Below are 20,592 nucleotides of genomic sequence, written 5' to 3' on the forward strand. Positions count from 1 at the left end.
AAAAATTGATGATTGATCAGCCACCTAACAAAAAACATCCGTATTGGTTATTTCTTTTAACTAACAAAAGATTGTTAATCCCAGTTCATAAATGTTTGCCATGTTCCTCTGCGGCAGACTATGTTCACTCAATTTTGCGGCCTCTAAAACCTGACAGCATGCATGTAACCCCTTAGTACACATCCAACACATCTAATTACCTTCTGAAGTCCCCTAACTTGAAAAGAAATGTCCGCCTGAGGGTTATTTCATTTCTGCCGTTCTGTGAAGGCCTCAGAGTTTTGTTGGAGTACAGACGGCGTAATGAAGACTATGGACAAAGTTAAGACATAAAAAAAAAAAAAAAAAAAAAAACATATGCAATGCTTTGAACACCTCTTGAACCAATGATCAACCCGATCCCTACATAGAAATCTACTTTTATTGTTATAGCTACAACTTTTTTTAATCAAAAAGATGAATTCATCTCAAAAATAATACATCCACAGAATGTCAAGAGTGGTGCAAAATATAATTATTCATTTTACTGAAAAATATATAGTATATGAATAACTTTTATAAATTCTGCACCAAGAGGAATAGTAGGCTGAAGTCACGTGAGACTTGAGACCGTGATAGCGCTGAGAAATGGCTTCTTCTCGGCATTCTCAGATTCAAGCGGACCAAAAAAGAAGAAAGACGAGGGTGAACGTCGGTCAAGGTTTTGAGTCTTTGAGCGACACGTCTGGAGAAAAAAATCACCCGGCTCACACCTTCCCTGCTCTAAAGCATGGTGGTAGGAGCATCCAGCTGTTGAGATGTTTGTCTGTGAGATGACAGCAGCCAAGGATAGAGATCCTTTAGGAAAACCTAGACAAACTAAGACGGCGATTGCTCTTTCAATGTAACAATGACTCGAAGCACACAACCAAGATAACAAAGGACTTTCTTCAGGAGCAGTCTGTCAATTTCCTTGAGGGGGGCCTCTAAACCCACACTTAAATCCAAATGAGCATCTCTAGAAAGACCTAGAAGATATCCGTCTACCAGAACTGTGTGTCGACCCTGACTGAGCTGAGAAAGAACCGCATTGAAGAACGTCAGAAAACAGCCATAAACGATTGTGCCAAGCAAAGAGTGGCACAGGCAAGAGAACATGATGCTGTAATTTCTGTTAATCTGACTAATTCTACGGTTTATTATATACAATTGTTTAAAAAAAATAGCTGAATCAATTCTGGTAGAAGGCTATAACATATAATAGGTATAAATCAAAGTGCTGTGAATACTTTCTTACAGCAGTAGGATTTATAAGCATAGCGATGACCTTAATAAACGCTGAAGAAATTACCATTCATGTTCACATCAAGCCTCTAAATGTGGTTTCTTATAGAAATGGATGTCCCTCACATTAAAAAACACTCCCATACACGAACATGGAGAAAAAAAAACTAACAAACAAGTTGGCCTTTCTCAAGCAACTGTAAATCAAGCGGACTTCAGCAAGAAACCAAGCAGATGCAGTACGAGCACTGGCACACAACTTCAAAAGGCTACATACGAGGAATTCAGAACGAGAGAGAGCGCGCACCTCCATGCAGCTGGAATGCAGAGCTGAGAAATGCCAGACCGCGACAGAAGGAGCAGAGAAGGAGTAGGAGAAAAGTATCCAGATTGAGAACAGAGTAAGAAAAAAAAAAGAAAAAAAAAAAGAAAGAAAACAGTTTAACTTTGCCAGAAACAGAAGGAAGCGAGAGGGCGATAGGACGAACGGTCCGGAGACGAGCTTTATTTTCTCTTCTTGGTTTTCACCGAGCCGCCTTTGGCACCGTCAACTTTGACCCTGGCAGGCACTTCCTGATTCCACAGAGGACGGAGGAGTTCACCCAAACACAGATATGCAACCATAATCACACACATATGAGCTGGAAAGAGTCATAAAAAAAAACAACAACAACACACAAACAAGTCGTGTAAAAACACAGAAAGCGATCTCGCTGATCCAAAAGCCACGTTTATATGAAAACCTGCACGTCTCTCCTGCTTTACCCGCTTCGTTACGGTTTTATCCGATGCGGGATACTGTGTGAGGGCCTGGACTTGATCAGATGTGACAAGATAACAATCAATCCAATTAAACAATGATGCCCATTAAATCTTCTCCAACGGCCCTCGTATGTTTTGCAAGACAAACATCCTGCAGGATATCAGCTACATGCGCGGGGCACGCGTCAGTGATGAAGATACTAATTCACAGATGAGACAAGACGCCTTTCTAAGAACACAGATGAGTACAGCAGACCGTGGACTGGATGAGCGGTAATCTCCTCATATTTTAATGAAGTAAGATACTGTCAGCAGGAACTGTAATCAACCTTTATCGTGCATGTTGGATATGAATTAATCCCCCCCCCCATACCACCCTTTCTGCATTGAGATCTAAACAATAAGCAAAAAGCTTCAGGCTCTGTGCACTCCTATTGACAATATTTCTGTCCAGGAGCGATCCTGAAAAACTGGTCCATGCATTTGTTACTTCAAGGCTGGACTATTGTAATTCTTTACTATCAGGAAGTCCACAAAATGCAGTTCAAAGTCTTCAGCTGATCCAAAATGCTGCAGCAAGAGTTCTGATGAAAATCAACAAGAGGGATCATATTTCTCCAATTTTAGCTTCCCTTCATTGGCTTCCTGTTAAATCAAGAATAGAATTCTTCTTCTAACGTATAAAGCTCTTAATAATCAAGCTCCATTATATATCATAGCTCTGATTACCCCGTATATTCCTAATAGAGCACTTCGCTCTCAGACTGCAGGTCTGCTGGTGGTTCCTAGAGTCTCTAAAAGTAGAATGGGAGGCAGATCCTTTAGCTATCAGGCTCCTCTCCTGTGGAACCAACTCCCAGTTTTGGTCCGTGAGGCAGACACCCTGTCTACTTTTAAGACTAATCTTAAAACTTTCCTTTTTGACAAAGCTTATAACTAGAGTGGCTCATGATACCCTGAGCTACCTCTATAGTTATGCTGCTATAGGCTTAGGCTGCAGGAGGACATCAGGGTCTATTTTTCTCACTCTGCTGATTTCTACTGTTCTCCGGTTTTGCATTACATTGAAATGACTGTTGTCATTTCAGCTTTTAACTTTTTGCTCTCTCTCTCTTTTCTTCATAGTAGGTACACCTGGTCTGACGTTCTGTTAACTGTGACATCATCCAGAGAAGACGGCTCACCCGCTACTTCCATCTAATGTAGAACAGATTACTAGATCAATGTGTGCTTCTGTGCTTTTTTGTTTCTCTTGTTGTGTCTCTGCTCTGTCTTCTCTAACCCCAGTCGGTCGAGGCAGATGACCGTTCATACTGAGCCCTGGTTCTGCTGGAGGTTTTTCCTGCTCGTTAAAGGGGAGTTTTTCTTCCCACTGTCCCTTCATGCTTGCTCAGTATGAAGGATTGCAGCAAAGCCATGTACAATGCAGACGACTCTCCCTGTGGCTCTACGCTTCTCCAGGAGTGAATGCTGCTTGTAGGGACTTTGAAGCAATCAACTGGTTCCCTTATATTGGAAATTTTCTGATTGATTTTGACTTTGTAAAGTGCCTCGAGATGACATGTTTCATGAATTGGTGCTATATAAATAAAATGTTATTGAATTGAATATGGGCCATACTGAACAGACAGTAAACCTCCAGTTGCTCCCATCAACTGTGTCTCATTGATTTGGACCACCAGGTGCCCACCGGTGAGCGAGTTGATTCTTCCCAGATTCTTTCCTGGCATGTCCTAGTAAGAGGAGAGTCCGTCATAGTCCCAGCAACCCCTGGAAGGACTTTACAGGCGCAGCTCAATAAGTTTTAATATCATTAAAAAGTTATCTTATTTCAGTAATTTGATGAAAACACAGAGATTCACAAATTATATCATACAAATTTTAGGGTTTGGTTAGTTACGATAGTAAAGGCTTGAGGCTAATGAACTGGCTTTCTAAAAAAACTCTTAGAATACAACACAAACAAAAATCCCATCCACAAGGAGGTCATTATTTAAGAAGCTGGCTGTCAAGAGGGCTATAACCACACGTTATTGGAAAATTGAGTGGAAGGAAGAAATCTGGTTAAGGGTGTAACTGCAACCTTGTATTTTCAAACCCAGCCTATTCAAAAGTTCAGGGGACATGGACTGCAGCTGGAGTCAGCTTCGAATGCCTCCAAACACAGAGGTATTCAGGTCACGGGCCACAACCAGAGACAGCATCAAAGGTATTTTACCAGTAAATTTTGCATTTCATTTGAAAATCAATGCCCTAGAGTCTGGAGCAAAAACGTAGAGACAAAAAGCCCATGTTGCTTTAAGTCCAGTGTAAAGTTTCCACATTATTTAAGGAGCCGCGCCTATGGCTACACAATGTATCGCAAAGATGTCGTCCTTGTGGCCTCAGTGTGTGCAATATTCATAGTGCAAATAACTGTTTGGTGTGCAATATTTATGGCTATTATATTCCAAGTATTATGAACTTGCATTATACATGCAAACGTAATGTTTAACCGGTTGGACGAAGTCTAAGGGCAGCAGATGATCACATCAGGAACAAATAATCAAAATCCTAAAGGTAACACAGTGCAGGTCATCTGTTAGTGTTGGTCCGCGGTGCTTTCATCAAGTTCAAAGTCAGAGCAGATGTCTTCCAGGACATTGTAGAGCACCCCATGCTTCCCTCTGCTTGCAAGCTTTATGGATATGCTGATTTAATTTTCCACCACGATTTGGCACCTGCCTACACCACCAAAAAGGTACCACTACCTGCTTCTGCACCCAGCACCAACAATGTGGATGACCGGAAGGCTGCTTTTAAAGCAACCTGGGCTTCCATTACACCTCAGCAATGCTGATCACCTCCATGCCGCGAAGCGTTGATCCAGTAATTCTTGCAAAAGGAGAACTTATCCAGTATCGCACATACTGTAGGGACAAGGAGAGACTCTTCTGTAATTTTTAATTGGTTTAATATAATATTCACATTTTTTGACAAAGTAAATTATTGGTGGTCACTATCTATAAGCAACTTTGAATTTTTTTTTAATCTGAAACAATCTTTTAAAAAAAACATTACCAGGTTCACTTCTTCAATGAAATTACTGAAAATACTGAACTCATTTCAGTAATTTCATTGAAGAAGTGAACCTGGTAATGGTTTTTTTAAAAGATTGTTTCAGATAAAAAAAAATGTTCCAAAAAAAGCAGCTATCAATAAAAACAAAAGAGAAGGAAATGAATGGCCATTTTCAAGCAGTTGTTCACTTAATTAGTAATACTATTACTGAAACATGACAGCTAACGAACAATCTCATTTTAAGTGGGCGTTCTAGGGGAGAAAGATCTCTAAAAGAAAACTTTTTTCCAGAGACAATTGAATCTCCTGCATAAGGCAGAAAGAGTAAGAAGAGGTGAACTGCACTATTGTTAAGCAACACCTACACAAATATGATCGTGAGAGTGAGAAACACATCCTAATTACAAAATCCCCACAAAACTCACATTTACTGAAACGAGAAGCGAGGAAGAAAACCATTAACATTATGTTAGAAACTGTCACAATCATCTTAGTCATTGTCAAATTTGTAGACAGCTAGCAGTCATATAGAAAAATAGCTACATAATAGAACCAATTACACTAGAAATAAGATTCTCACTGCAGATAAGATAATGACTGCTGATAAGAGCTCCACAGAACCCCTACTGACAAAATTCTAACTATTATCTACTATTAACTATTAACTACTATCAGGGTAAATAAGTAGACCATGGTTCAGGCTCAAGTTAGACCAAGTGGCACACAAAATATTTTGCTCCAGACAAAGAAAATTCAATGCACACAGATTTGAAAAGACACAAACACACGATCTACACCAATGTTTTGTACATATAAATAAAAAAAGTATCCACATCACATAATCCGTCTTAAGAAATGCTTATTTTATAGCTCTATAAATCCTGCAAATCAGGAGAAATACGGCCTCTCATGCAATTATTATATTTAATAGAAAATATTCAAATGTAGCTGATTCAGAAAAGAAAAAAATATATTCTCTTGCGACAAAATCAGCAATCAGTAGAATTTAAACTTGATTTAGAGGGAGATAAAGGAGGACGGGACAAGAGGAAATCAGCTTGTGAATACAGTGACAATTTTTTCCCATCCTTCCCTCTGGCCACTGCTCATCTGTCGTCCAAAATTAAGCATCACTTCTTCATTACTCCTCCATCTTATCCCTCGCTTATGCGGCTCTCGCAGAGTGAGTCATGCTTCCCCCCCGATTTCACAAACAAGACACGCTGTGACAGAAAAACACATGTACACACATTCAGATGGACACAAACACACACGCCGAGCACACGCTGAAGCCCACATGCGGAGACCCGCATGTGATGTTAGAAGCAGCGGTCATGCTGTGTGTGTGTGTGTGTGTGTGTGTGTGTGTGTGTGTGTGTGTGTGTGTGTGTATGTGTGTGTGTGAAATGACCGTGAGGGGTTTGAGAGCATCGCCCACTCAGGCATTAGACAAGAGGAAGATTAACACACTTTTAAGTTTCTCTGAGGATAAAGGTGGAGGATGGAGAGGATAACGAGGAGGAGGAAATTGATTTTGAAAAAAAGATGAGAGCCTATTTCCACAGGAACAAGAGAAGGCATACCCAAGTAGAGAAGGAGGAGGGAAAGTTGTAAAAGAGGGAAAATATGAAAGCAAAACATCAATTTCCAATGTGCATTCCAGTCGGTGAGATTGTAAAACCACAATAATCTCCTCCAAAGAAAACTGTTAACCTGATGATCTGTAACCTGATAAAAACCTTTTGGCCCTATTCCTTAAAGTGTGCTTGGGACAAAAACAACAAAAAGTTACTTTTCATCACACGGACATTAGAATTGCATCTAAGGCTGAAGCAATTCTAATCATCTTAAAATTGGGCTGTACCACTAATTACGTTTGCAATATAAACACCAAATCACAAACCAAATCACAGAGGCATGCAGCGTAACATGTGGTCACGTAACATTTAATGGGAATAATAGTACATTCCATTTGTCCTCGGTAGTCCCGATTCTCGACCAAAAATTTAACTGGAACGGCCCCGAAAGCCGCTATTACATGTCGGAAAGTCGACACAGCAGGATGGTACCCAACATTGGCATTCATGATGGCTGCTACTCGCAGCAACATCGAGTAAAACCTCATACTTTGACTGTTTTTAGCAGCTCTCTACTATTTATGTAACATTTAGTCAGTCGTACAGGGGCTACCTTTCATTGTTCCTCAGACGGGATGTTTCAGCTGTTTATCTACACAACATGCCGACCAAGCACAGCGTTATTGTCATTGTAATTGTTTTAACAACATTGCGCGCGTCCATGCGCCGGTGTGCTGTCTAAGGTCGCACATGTCGAGCTAAAGTTAAAACAACACAGAGAAATGTGACTAACCTGTATCGGCACGTCAAAAACCACAACAGGGACCTTCCTGATTACTATATGACAAAAATACCATTTCCCCCCCTTACACTTGTCACTAAGAACAGGGTTCTTAGTTAATTCGACAGGATTTTGTTTTTGTGAAGTAATAATTTATGTGATAAATTATAGTTATTTGTTAATGTTATTTGCAGTCTAATCATCAGAAGTAATATTCATTTTTCTAAGTGCACCCAATATTTGTCAACAGATAGCCACTTCAGTTTGTGTCTTTTTCCATTTAGGGATCAGTGATATAATTTCAGTTTATTAATTGGATCAGACTTAATTGGATAAGTACTTGACCACCAGAAATGTTCAGGAATTTCACCATTGCATTAAGTACCGTAAAGCTGTTTATTACACAGCCTTGTTTGTTAGCTGTGCTCAGCATATTATGTTGAACAAGGATGGAAGCTCAACTCAACAAGCTATTCTCTTGAAAATAAAATATTTGGCTCAATACAAAAAGTAAAATTTCATGTTTTAAATAGACCTTCTCTACAAACATGTATATCTACAGGGCATATTTGCTGCTTGTAAATAATGCACAGGAATATCTAAATAAAATCGCAATTAAAAATTTGGTTGAAAGAATAGCAATTTTGATTTTTGGCAAAATCGCACAGCCTTAGCTTAGTTTTGACATAAAAGCTTCTGATGTGTGCAAGAAAAATGAAGATGAAGATGGGTTTCATCTTTTAGGATCGAATATGCATCCAATTCCACTAAAGGGTTGCTCCAGCGGAAGAAAACGGAAGTTTTGCAGTGGCTTACATGGAGTCCAGAACGAAACGTGACAAAACATACACTGCTCAAAAAAATTAGAGGGACACTTGGAAAACACATCAGATCTCACATGGAGGGTGAAAAATCATGCTGCATATCCCGGCTGATGTGGAATGGGTAATGTGTTAGGAACAAAAGGAGGCCACGTTTGATGAAAATGAAAACTATCAACCCACAGAGGGCTTAAGCTGAAGTCACTCAGAAAGTGAAACTGAAAAACCGATGCAGCAGGCTAGTCCAATCTGCTGAAATGTCATTGCAGCAACTGAGAGCGGTACTCAATAGTTTGCACGCCATCCACGTGCCTGTATGCATGCCTGATAATGTTGGAGCACGCTTATAATGCCATGATGGATGGTGTCCTGAGGTGTCCTCCTCCCAGATCTTGACCAGGGCATCACTGAGCACCTCAACTGTCTGAGGCGCAACCTGGTGACGTTGGATGGACCTAAAGGCGATGTTCCAGAGAAGTTCTGTTGGGTTTAGGTCAAAACAGCATGAAGCCCAGTCAATGGTATCAATTCCTTCATCATCCAGTAACTACCTGCGTAATTCCTACCCCAAGAGGCTGAGCATTATCATGCACAAGGAGGAATCACTGAAAGGTCTAACCATGGACCTAAGGGTTTCATCCTGATACTAATTGCAGTCAGGGTGCCATCACTTAACCTGTTCAAGTCCGTGTGTCCCTCCATGGAGATGCATTCCAAACCAACACTGACCCACCACCAAACTGATCATGCCAAACAGTGCTGGAGGCAACATAACCATCACTACAGCTGCTCCCGACTCTTTCATGTCCGTCACATGAGCTCAGAGTGAACCTACTGTCATCTGTGAAAAGAACAGGGTACCAGTGCCATACCTGCCGATCCCCCCGTGTTCTCTGGTAAACACCAGCCCAGGTCCACGGCTGCTGGGAAGTGTGCACAGGCCACCATCAAAAAAGTCTGTTTCTGATGGTTTGGTTAGACATTCACCTTAGTGGCCAATCGAAGGGCACTATTCAGCTCTGGTAGGACTTATGTTCCTCCTTGACTTTTCCCCATTTTGTTCCATTACAACCATGTACATCCATGTATTTTATTTGAACTTTGGGTGACACCTCAACACAAAAGCAAAGCAATTGTCAAGTAAACCAAGTTTAACACCTGGCTGTCAACATTTCCTACAGGTCAAAATTGAAAAGTGTGGTGTACATTTGTAATCAGCCCCTCTGAGTCAATAATTTGTAGAGCTACCTTTGGCTGCAAGTCCTTTGATGCATCTAGATACTGAACTTCTTACCCAATCATGTTTTCAAAATAACTCAAACTATGGCAGAATGGATGAGAACTGTAAATCTGTATAAAGCAATTTCTGAGTGTTGCCAAAGATTCTCATTTAGAGTTGGGTCCGGACTTTGACTGGGCCATTCAGACACATGAACTGTGCACTGATCTAACCTATTGTATTGTTGTTGTGGCTGTATATTTAGGGTTGTTGCCCCGTGGGAAAGTGAACCTCTGCTTTCTGCCTGGGACTCTTCCAAAAAGGTCAGATTTTTGACATGCACGACCAATAGTTTTCTTTTTGATAGATTTCCCAACCTGAGCTTCATATATCTGCAGTTACATCAAAGTTACTTGGCTGCTTGTTTTAGTAATGTTCTCATTTGCCATTGACCTGTCTCATGTACTCCTTGGCCCTTATGATGCCATTTATTAACTAATGTCCTGGGAGACTGTATTAACTAAATATGTGCCCCCTCAATGCAACTTGTAGAGGTTATATACAGATATCAAGGAGCCCTACTACAAATGCACACTGCAATTTTCAGATTTTTATATTCATAATTAGTTTGTCTTGGTCCATTTGTGGTGGTGGTGGGTTTATCAAGTGTAAAAACTTTGCAACCAGGTTATTGCACCATTTTCTGCCAAAGTTGTGTTTGCATAATTGCATAGATTTCAGCAGCAGAAAGGGCAGAAGTGGAAAACCAGTGGGAGTGGCTGCACTGTAAGTCTGTTCACTCCCTGACAACTTCTCCCAGAGTCGGTCCTTATAAGGAAAGACATGGCTACCGCAGAGAGAGAGAGACAGAGAGAGGGAGAGACGCACTAATGTAGAGGGAGAAAGTGGATGGAGTGAAAACTTCACAAAGTCACAGCTTTGTGTAAAACAAACTCAACCTCTCTTTCCTTTCAGTTTCACATCAGTCCCTGATAAATGAACGCAGCGAGTGTCGTTTCCCCGTTCGACTTAAAGTTTCATAAGCCTTCTGCGTGTGGAAGCCTCCGCTCCTTCCCTCCTCTCCCTCAGCAAAATTTTCACCACACAAATCCTTCGTCATGTTTCTAATCCATACCTCCTCCCTCCTCTCAGCCTTTTTCTACCCTGCCCTTACTCCCAGTATTTATTTTTTCCCCCCCGTCTTTCTCTCCCCCACCTATCTCTCCCTTCTGGCTGAGCAAACACGCAGGTTTAACAACCATCTGTTACTGATGAGCATTCATAGGTGGAAAAACACACAGAGAACATACTTCAAATCTCAGGCAGACACAGCAAAGCCCAGAAAAACAACAAAAAAAACAGTAATTATATCACTCTTTCTAGCTGTTCCTTAGGTTTAGAAACACTAAATGAGTGAGAAAGCTCACACACACAAAGACTCAAACAGGAGAGGAATGAGTCACAGGTCTGCAAGCAGAACGGAAGGAGCAAGAGGAGATGGAGATAGGATTGTTGCTGCACTCAAAAACGCCACTTTTAAAACATTTCTGCAGAGCCTGCTCGCTGCTTTCCTTCAGGGCCGCTCCGTGTAATATTCACCCTGACAAACAAAATCACGCTCAGATTTTTTTCCTCCACCGAGCATCAGTTTTTGCTACTGCTTGCTGTGCAGAAGCCAACATCAGAGGAAAGTTTCAGAGGCTTCACCACCTCTTTTGTCTGCAGAGAGCAGCTCTGCTGCTACAGGAAAATAAAAAATAAAAAACAAGCACATAATCGTAATGCATTTGTGCAGGGGGGAAAAAAATGCAACATAAGAATAGACAATTTAAAGCAGCACCATGTAAGTTTTGACCCGAGTAATTTCAGATATAGTAAATGATTTTTCAGGTGCACCATGCAGCCTGCCCTTGTAAAAAAAAAGGTCGTTTATGTAACTTGAAAGGGTCGGATCTGTCGCTAAATGGTCTAGGTCACATGACCCATTCTGTTTAACAACAAAACAAAACAAAACAGATATGACACCCGATCAGACATGTTTTTGGTTCCCAGATCCAGGATTTAATTTAGAAGGGTGACATCTCAATCAGCTGGTCCAGAGAGGTCTGCTATCAGATTCCAAAACACAGAGGGAGATTGTTTGATTTTGTGACAGAGCAGTGTTGCCATTGGCCTTTAGGGGCGCTAAACCTGGAAGTTGCAGGTATAGCGCCCCCAGTGGCTAAAAGTTACATGCTGTTGCTTTAAAGAAGCCAAATCATGCCTTTCATTTTAAGTACATAACTACAAAGAAGCAATGAAAACACAGTTTAAAACATGCAATTTGTTGGCAGAGCTAAAAGGGTGAGTGTGAGCAAGGTGGTCTGTGAACCTGACTTAGTTGAACCAGTTCTGAGAGGAGGAATGGCTGAAAATTCAAGCATACCACTGAGTGAGGCTTACACTTTAGACCTGAGTCACACAGTTTAAAAGGAGATGCACCTTTTCATCCAGTGCATGTAAAAAAAAGCAAAATCAGGGGTTAACCAAAGAGAGCATTAACCAACCACAAATACAGAAGCAATAAAGAAATGGCCTGAAAAAGGAGAGAAAAGCAAGGATTCAATACAGAACAAGAGCACTACCAATCTAAGGTATGACACACTAAATAAATTATCCATAAGTGTGATCCTAGAAAAAAACCTGAACCAATAGAATTCCTATTGCAAGATGCAGAGAAAGGGAAGATAAAGAGATCGCCAAACCTGATGCAAGTTAGATATCAGAATTCAATCAAAAGAAATAAAAATATCAGGATATCAGCTGAATGATTAAAGCTGCAAGGGTACAGCGGATATAAAAAAAAGCCCACTCAGCTTTGTTCAGATGGCAGTTTTTTCTGCTGTTAGTAAATTAGACCAAGGTAAATTATTTAAACATTTACTCTGTATAATACAACAAAGAAAATAATCAGTTAGGAGGAAAAAATTCAAAATAAATAAAAATATACTGTAACAACCTGTTTGAAAGCATGTACACATCCATAAACTAATAGTTTTGATTCACTCTTCTTTAGTGGGAGTAGATCAGCAATAATGTCCACTCTGCCTTTTAAAAGGTTCAGCTCTCTTCAGGTCTTCTGCCACGTTTAGTTTTGGACGCTTGCTTATTCAAACTTTTCTTTGTAAGGGCCATTCGACGGACACCCCTCTCTCAGTAAAGTGCACGCTTGGCTTTTTTTCTCCAGGAGATCACTTTTTACACCACATGTCAATCCATTTTGTGCAGAAAGCCTCATGTAAAAGTCACCGTGTTTTGAAAAAGGTGGCCTTCTATTCAAAATCTAACATTTTACTCCTCATTGCATTCATCGTGATTTACTTCCATTCTTGGTCTCCGGATTCTCTTTGCCCACACCAACCCACCACTTCAAGTCTTTTCATCCCCTTTCTTACGTCCAGTCACATCAGCCTCCATCAGTCTGCCCGATCTCGACATTTCATCTGCTTCCTCAGCTCAGTTTCTCCTCATCATCAGTTCCTTTCTTTCCCTCCCGCCTCCTGGAACTCACTTTCTATCTTCATCCATCCCTCTGTCTCCTGATTTACTCCCTCGTCCCTTTAAACATTTTACGCACCTTTACATTTCACTCCATCTTCCTGATCCATTATTCGCCAGCAGCCACACCCCTCTCTCTCTCCCGTCTTTTCTTCCGCGACTATGGCAGGGTACAGATTGCTGGGCAAAGCGTTTCTAAGAGCCAGCTGGCACCCAAAACTCTTGCTGGGGCCATTTCTTTCCCCTCTTTTCTGTACGTTGAAAAGAAACCCAGCACAGGAAGCTTTTGGCAACATAAATTTCCTTTAGATTTGAGCTCCGCAGAGACAACCTCAGTGCTGGGGCAAAGTAATGAAATGAGAACTGCAAGATGCACAAAAGGGATTCTGCTGTAATGAAATTAAGTGCTCTGACGTGATTATAAGTCTTCACTCGGGGACAGAAGAAGGAGTCGATTCACAGTGGTATGCATCATTCTGTCAGCTGTTTCAGTTTTGATGTGTTCCAACAAAACAAGCAAATACCCGTTTTACTTGGGATAATTCAAACTCTGATGCCTCAACTAAGATGTTTTACAAGTGCTGCATTAAGTTACAGCCATTAGACTTTAGGATAAAATACCTCTTCCTCTAGGAAAGTTACTTAACTAACATAATTAATCAGACTCGATCTCAGTTCCAGGAAAAGAGTTGCTGACAGCCGATCATTAATATTAGTGATTAATGTTCATTATAGCACTGTTGCCTTGCAGCAAGAAGGTCCTGTCTATGTGCATGGAGTGTGCATGTTCTCCCTGTGACTACATGGCTTCTCTCCGGGTACTCCGGCTTCCTTCCACAGTCCAAAAACGTGACCGTTGGGTTAATTGGTCTCTCTCTAAATTGCCCCGCCTCTGACCCCATGACCGCTGGAGAAAGGCACCAGGATGGATTGATGGATGGATGTTCATTTTTTAAGATGCATACATGCATTGCCCTTTAAACTTGTTGGCATCCTTGGAAAATACGCAACTCTAAAGTTTAGATGTTTATAAAATCTTCTCCGTTCTTTTCATTTTGTTGCACAACAGACCAGCAATCCTCCAGAGTCCGGTTCCTCGTCTTATAATCTTCTTTTCTTCAGCTCTCTCCACGGCCTTTCAATAGGATTGAACTATTCATGGTGATGAAAGAAGATGTTTTTGTGTCAGGTGAATAACTTCTGCACAGATTTCGGCATTTGTTTTGGATCAATACCCCTTAAAAAAAATTTAACGGCGATACATTTTCGGTTAGTTTTGCAGTTATCAACAGATTCTGATTTAAAATATTCTGGCATTTCTTATAGTTCATGATGTCATATATTAAAACAAAGACTCTCTGAAGGCTGATAAAATCTTGAAATTGAGATTTTACAAATGACATACGCCAATAGTGTCAGAAACCTCACCATGACAACCATTTAAACCAACACCCAGTTCATCAAGCGACTAGGTATTTAAAGAAAATAGGAGCAGACTTGTCAGACTTTGGCGTCAGCTGATGGCTGCAATAATTGTTCTGCAGACAACAGATCAGCTGGGTGGATGGACCGATGCTCTGATTTCTGGCTATGATCAGAGGAAGATACACTTGACAACCATTGTTGCATAAGAGGAAAAGACAGATGACGGGACGAGGCAGAAGGGTGTAAAAGAAGGACTGACAATCTCCATTTTTCTGTCTCATCTCCATCCCTCTCATCCGATCTCTCACCCGATGGTAAAGGGCCGCCCAGGTGTAACAGGCGATGTGCTCAGCTGTCTGTCCGAGTTTAACTCCTGCAGCCACACCAACAAGCAGCAACGCACTGCTGCTTTGATTTTAGCGCAGATAAAGCTGGACCCATCGTATTACCCTAGAACCAATAAATGCATACGCCCTAACCTACGAACAACTGGCCTTACATACATCTAGAAAAAAGGCGGCAATGAGACTGAAGTTTGCTCCATGTGCAGACAGACACACGTGAGTACGCTTCTTTTTCCCACCCGCGCTCTGACCGTTAACTTAAATTATTCACGAGAGTCAAGACAATGCAGCAGAAATGCACAACAGAAAACTGCAGCGGCTTTCAAAAACACAAACAGAGCTTTTTACGTCAAACAGCAAACGGTTTACCTCAACTTCCATGAAAACAAACCGTTTCTGAAACAGAAAAAAAAAAAAGCGGTGCATAAACGATCCTAAAAGATGGGTACGGTGCATTGGCTTTATTCACGTTTTACCACTTTTCCACAACTAGTAAGGTTAGATCTGTTCAGCTCACTGCATTGTATCTGTCTTTAATGACAGATCAACACAAAGCAGCTTGTGAAGTGGATGGAAAATAACACAATATTGTACAATATTGTCCAGCGTTGTTTTAAATCCACCCTCCCTTTACCTCTGACCAGTTTCCCTGTCTGTACCGAAGAAAAGCCTCCCAACACCATGATGCTGCCACCGCAGTGTTCCACCTTTAAGATAATGTGTCCAACTAGTGTTGTTAATAGTTTAACCGCTGTGATTTTTTACGTTAAGAAATTTAGATTCTGGTCACCCCTCCTCCTACTCCTACTAACTCTGAATAGGGCTCCTTATAATGTCAGTCATTAATGCACTCCTCTCATGGCCTGTACGTTTAGGTGGACTCAACTGTGCTCTGTGACATAAACAAAGCTGCGCGCCACACTTTTCAGATCTTCACTTGTAAAAATAATTTCCCCACCAGTTTGCGTTCAGCTGCTTTTGTGTTAGTCCGTCACATAAAGTCCTAACAACATTCACACACACGACGTCTGCACACAAAAGCCCGTTTCTCTGGACACTTGCACAGAAATCCATCTGTGGAAACGTGACAGACAAACCTAACCCGGTTAAAAACTGTTTCCACTTATAATCAGTTATTTCAGATCTGTACACCGGCCTCTCTCCTCTTCACAAAAATCTCTCCCGCACATTCACACTCGCGCTGCCACTGACGACAGCGCCGCTCGCCTTGCAAGCGCAGTAGATGATAGATTGCATCTCGCACTCGCAGAAACGGACAGACAGAGTGGTTATTGTTCAGCTGCCGTGATTTAGTGCCGGGACTAACTCCAACGTGCGCACACACAAAGAAATCCAGACGGGATTTATGGGGGCGACTGAGTTGTCAAATGGAAGCAGCGAGGCTGTCCCTACTGCTGCTTGACTTCTGATTGCGGTGGAGTGTCTGTCCGATGTGAGGAAAGCAGCAGAGCAGGCGAAGCTGAGGGCCAAAGAGAGTCAAATTATGGGTGTGAGTGTGTGAGCATTCCACACATTCCTTAAAGTCCTCCGCTTTTCTTTTTTTTTTTCTCCTCGCTGCTCCAAAAATTGTTCTTACCTACTGGGATCAAAGAGGTGGAAGCAAATGCTAAAGGACAAACGACAGGAAGCAGTGCGCTGAGGGTGATAAACGAGGCCGACCACACCGAACGAAACAGGCACCGAGGGACTGGAAGTTGGATTTAGTGGGACGGCCGCGTGTCCAATGCTTCATGATGAAATTCTGGAGCGAACCAACCAGACTCCACGGGCCCAGATGGAGAGTGGGGTGTGTGTGTGTGGGGGGGGATGGCTGTGACAGGGAAGGAATCTGGTAGTGGGAGTGAAACGACAGTAGCACAAAGATGAGTTAAAAGAGATGGAGAGAGCCGTGACAATGACTGGACGGCGCGATGAGGGAAAGTTTGGTGAGTGTGGATAAAATAACGACGGGGGGGCTGTGTGCGGCGCCGTCTAACAAGTTCACTGTTACGGGTTGTTTCTGAGAGGAAATGAGCCCAGCATCTCCAAGAATATTATTAAAACAAGGTCAGAGGGAGTATGAACTTAGAGAAAATCAATATTAATTTTACATTTTCTTAAAATTCAAGTCAAAGCTTTGTTATATCCTTGTCAATAACGAGTAGAAACATCTTTAGGCCTACTGGCATCGCAGCAACTCATCCCTTCAGATAAATGCCGAAAAGCTTTTTTTGTTGGTTTTCCTCTCTCTCTTTGGTGACGAGCTCCAAAGTCTTGAAGTTTGGAAGGTCTCCTTTCCATCCTCCTAATCTTTAGCTCCCTCAACAAACTCTGGCAGATTCAACTCAGGACTCTGGCTGAAATTTTTGGGTTAAACCAGTTGTTTGAAATGTTTTTTTCAGAATCACAGCTTTCTGTGTGGTCAGAGTAACTCTCTTACAATTAGAAAGATGGGGGTTTAATTCCAGGTTCCGCCTTTGTTAAGTGTCGATGTGCTCCTGGGCAAGGTACCTAGCTCCGAAGTCCCAACTGAGCTGTACTGGTGTATAAATATGTGCATGTTTCTAAGTGTAACTCGGATTTTAGAGCTGTTTCAGTGGTCACTATGAATAAAAAAACGCTTTATTAATTCAGCCAATTTATAATGTAATCCCCATATTAAATAAAGAGATATAAGAGGCTATATTATTTATATCAAGATGGTCTATGTTGCTTTAAAATTATACATTTATGTATTCCAGTAGATTATTTTTCAGCCATTTCTCATATTTATCTACAGGTGTTTATTAAAAATGTGCCTGTAAGATATTTGGGGAAAGGGTTTGATTCAGAGATCCCTTTTTGTAATAAACTTTATGAAAAGAAAAATGTATATCGAGATAAATATTGTAGATCGTCATTCAGGCTAAAAATATTGAGATATCCATATCGCCCATCCCTAATATCAGGTTAAAATTTTTATTTAATCTTCTCATCTCTCCTACCACCACAAAGGTAAAACACATTGAGTTTGCTAAACTCCACTGAGACTTTAAAGGAGCTATAAGCAATACTGAGACCCTGTGGCTCAAGTCGTTACAACGGTTTGCCAATCACAACAATGTAATATGCCGTTTTTAAACAGTGTGTTGCTGTATATGATGTTGTATTTTGTTCTATTTGTGGTCTGATTCTCTTACTAGCATCCATGTTTGCAGGCTGCTGCTCTTTTGTCAAGATAAAATACCAAAGGCAGCGCTCCGTGTTGGGAACCCTGGGGACTCTGATATGATTGGCTGAGGGACCAGGAAGTAAACACAGGCTAGACTCTAAACCGAAGTAGGTCCGGACCATACCTCTAGGTTTGAAAGCAAAGAAACATGACTAAGATATTGTTGATGGAGAGGACCGATTGTTTATAGGGAATGTTACTTCCATCCTGGGTGAGAAAAGAGAATAATTTAGGTTGATTTTACAGGAAATGTCTAACTTAGATCTGGCTTCAACAACTCTTTCAAACACAAGAAAACTTTAGATAAAAAGCATCAGTTGCTGGGTCATCAATGGATCTTCCAACACAATGAGGATGAAAAAGCTGTGGCCAGAAAAAAAACACAAACAGTTGTGTCAGAAACATAATCAGCCTTTATTAAAGGGTGTCTCTGTCCCCAGACTCAAGTCCTATAGAAAGGTGTGGGGAGTGCTAAATGCTGTTAAGTGCTGTCAAAAAGATGGTTGGACAAAGTATTGCCAGCAAGGTTACTAATATTTGAGGCAGCACTGATTTTGACGATTAAAAATATTTCTTACCAATTTCCCTGCTAAATAAACGTAGTCAAATTCAAGGTTAGATTTTTCAGAAATGTTTTAGTTTAAGATCAAGCTCCTTCAAAGACTTATTGTTAAGGCTTTTTAAAACACCTGTACCGCATGTAGCGGGCGAGTCGGGAGGATACGAGGGAGGGTAGATAGAAGAGGAAAAAGATAAAGACAGAAGCTGGAGGAACAGAGATGAAGATAATGAGTCAGGCATGAAGGAGGAGGTGAAAGTGGAGAAGTGTGGAGGGAGGGTGGAGAAGAGATGAGCCTTCCTCAGCGGGGGAGTCAGTTGGCTTTTATGTGTCTGGACTCACATTTATTAAAATTTCTGGAGAGTAATTTAATCCTGTTTCTAAGACCAAGATGAGCGGTGAGGACAGACATGACGGCACTAAAACAAGAGAAGACTCATGACGGATAGGAGGAAATCATGAAGAAAGCAAAAAAACAAATGGAAAGTGTTGAACAGGGAAAAAAAGCAAGAAATATCTAAAAGAAAAATAATAATAATCCAGACAGAGAGTATGTTTTATTGTTAGAGCTCAGAAGACATGCTTACATGTTGCAACATGAGCGATCCTTCATTGTTTGAGCACAAACAAAACATCCAGAGCAAAATGAGCCCAAGTTTGAGGCCAGCAGACCAGCTACATGAGACAATCCCTCAACCCTTTGTGCATCTGATTATCTTCAGTGAGGGCCTAATTTAAGCTGAATGCACGCACAACAAACGCCTATAAAATCAAAGAAGAACGCCGCACACATTAAACTGGTAGGAAATGTGTTCCGGTTTTCTAATTTCACAATCCAAAACAGATTTCTCCGCGTTTGCATCCCCGAATTAGCCCAAAGAAGCCAGTGTACGTGCACAGTGGGTGCTACTGACCACAACGCAAATGCAATATGTTTAAAAGGCTAAAGAAAGCTCTCTGAAGTGGTTTCACACGGACAACGTGAGAGATGAGGCGCTGTGGCTGCAGCGTGTGTGCATGTCATCTCTTGTTTAATACTTCAGCCTGCTGCCAGACAAGCAGAGTCTCTCTCTCTCTCTCTCTCTGGTCCAGATGGCTGCAGCACCGACAGACAGCTGGGAGTCCCCGAACCAGGCCGCGCTGCCTCATCTGTGGCTCCTCACTCACAGCGGTGAGACAAATCCACCAACACAGTGCGTTAAAATAAACCCCGCCTGTAGCGATGGCTGCCGTCTAAGAGAGATTTACGCTAAAAGTCAGTTTCAGTCTGTCATCTGTGATTTTGCTTTGTTTTGAGATAATCCCCCCCCGACGGTAAATTAATGCAATAATCCCTCGTCTGCACGAAACCGCTAAAGATTTACACGGTGACTTGCAAAAAAGTATTTATACCTCTTGGACTCTTTCACATCTTGACGCAAACGTCAAAGTATTTTATTGTTTTTCCCAACACAAAGTAGCGCGGAATTGTCAAACGGAAACTTTTCAAATACCTTAAAAGGGATAAAATCTGGAAAAGTACCCGGCCCCTGAATAAAATCAACTGCTCATCTAATTAGTAAACAGATGCCCAGGGTCAGTTAGAGAACATTAGTGAAAAACCTGCGTCATGAAGACCAAAGAGCACACCAGACGGCTCAGGTGTTAAGAATAATATTCTAAGCTTTGAACAGGATACTGGGCACTCGTTAACTCACCATGTGAAAAACTATGGCACAGCTAAAGGAGAAAAATATCACCGTAGCAGCCAAGAGGCTCATAGTTACTCTGGGGGAGCTGCAGAGACCCACAGCTCAGGTGGGAGTATCTGTTAACAGAACAACTATTAGACGTGGACTCTAAGAAGCTAGAACTTTATGGAAGAGTGTTAAAAGTAAATCCATTGTTAAAGGAAAGCCAAAAAAAAAGTCCTGTTTGGAGACAGGAAACATGCAGGTGAAGATGCTCTGATCACATATACATCCAGTTTGACTTTATGTGATTTTAAATGATTGGTATTACCTGTGCCTATTAGTTTACTTGTATTGTCAAGA

General features: G+C 41.4%; 1 protein-coding gene across 1 annotated transcript in view; it reads right to left on the reverse strand.

Annotated features, from left to right (window-relative positions):
• The window catches only part of LOC105915870 (ELKS/Rab6-interacting/CAST family member 1), a 217,104-nt gene that overhangs the window by 178,003 nt on the left and 18,509 nt on the right, over positions 1–20,592 (reverse strand). The window lies entirely within an intron of this gene.

The sequence above is a fragment of the Fundulus heteroclitus genome, chromosome 17 (genome assembly GCF_011125445.2).
Source record: "Fundulus heteroclitus isolate FHET01 chromosome 17, MU-UCD_Fhet_4.1, whole genome shotgun sequence".
Taxonomy (NCBI): Eukaryota; Metazoa; Chordata; class Actinopteri; order Cyprinodontiformes; family Fundulidae; genus Fundulus; species Fundulus heteroclitus.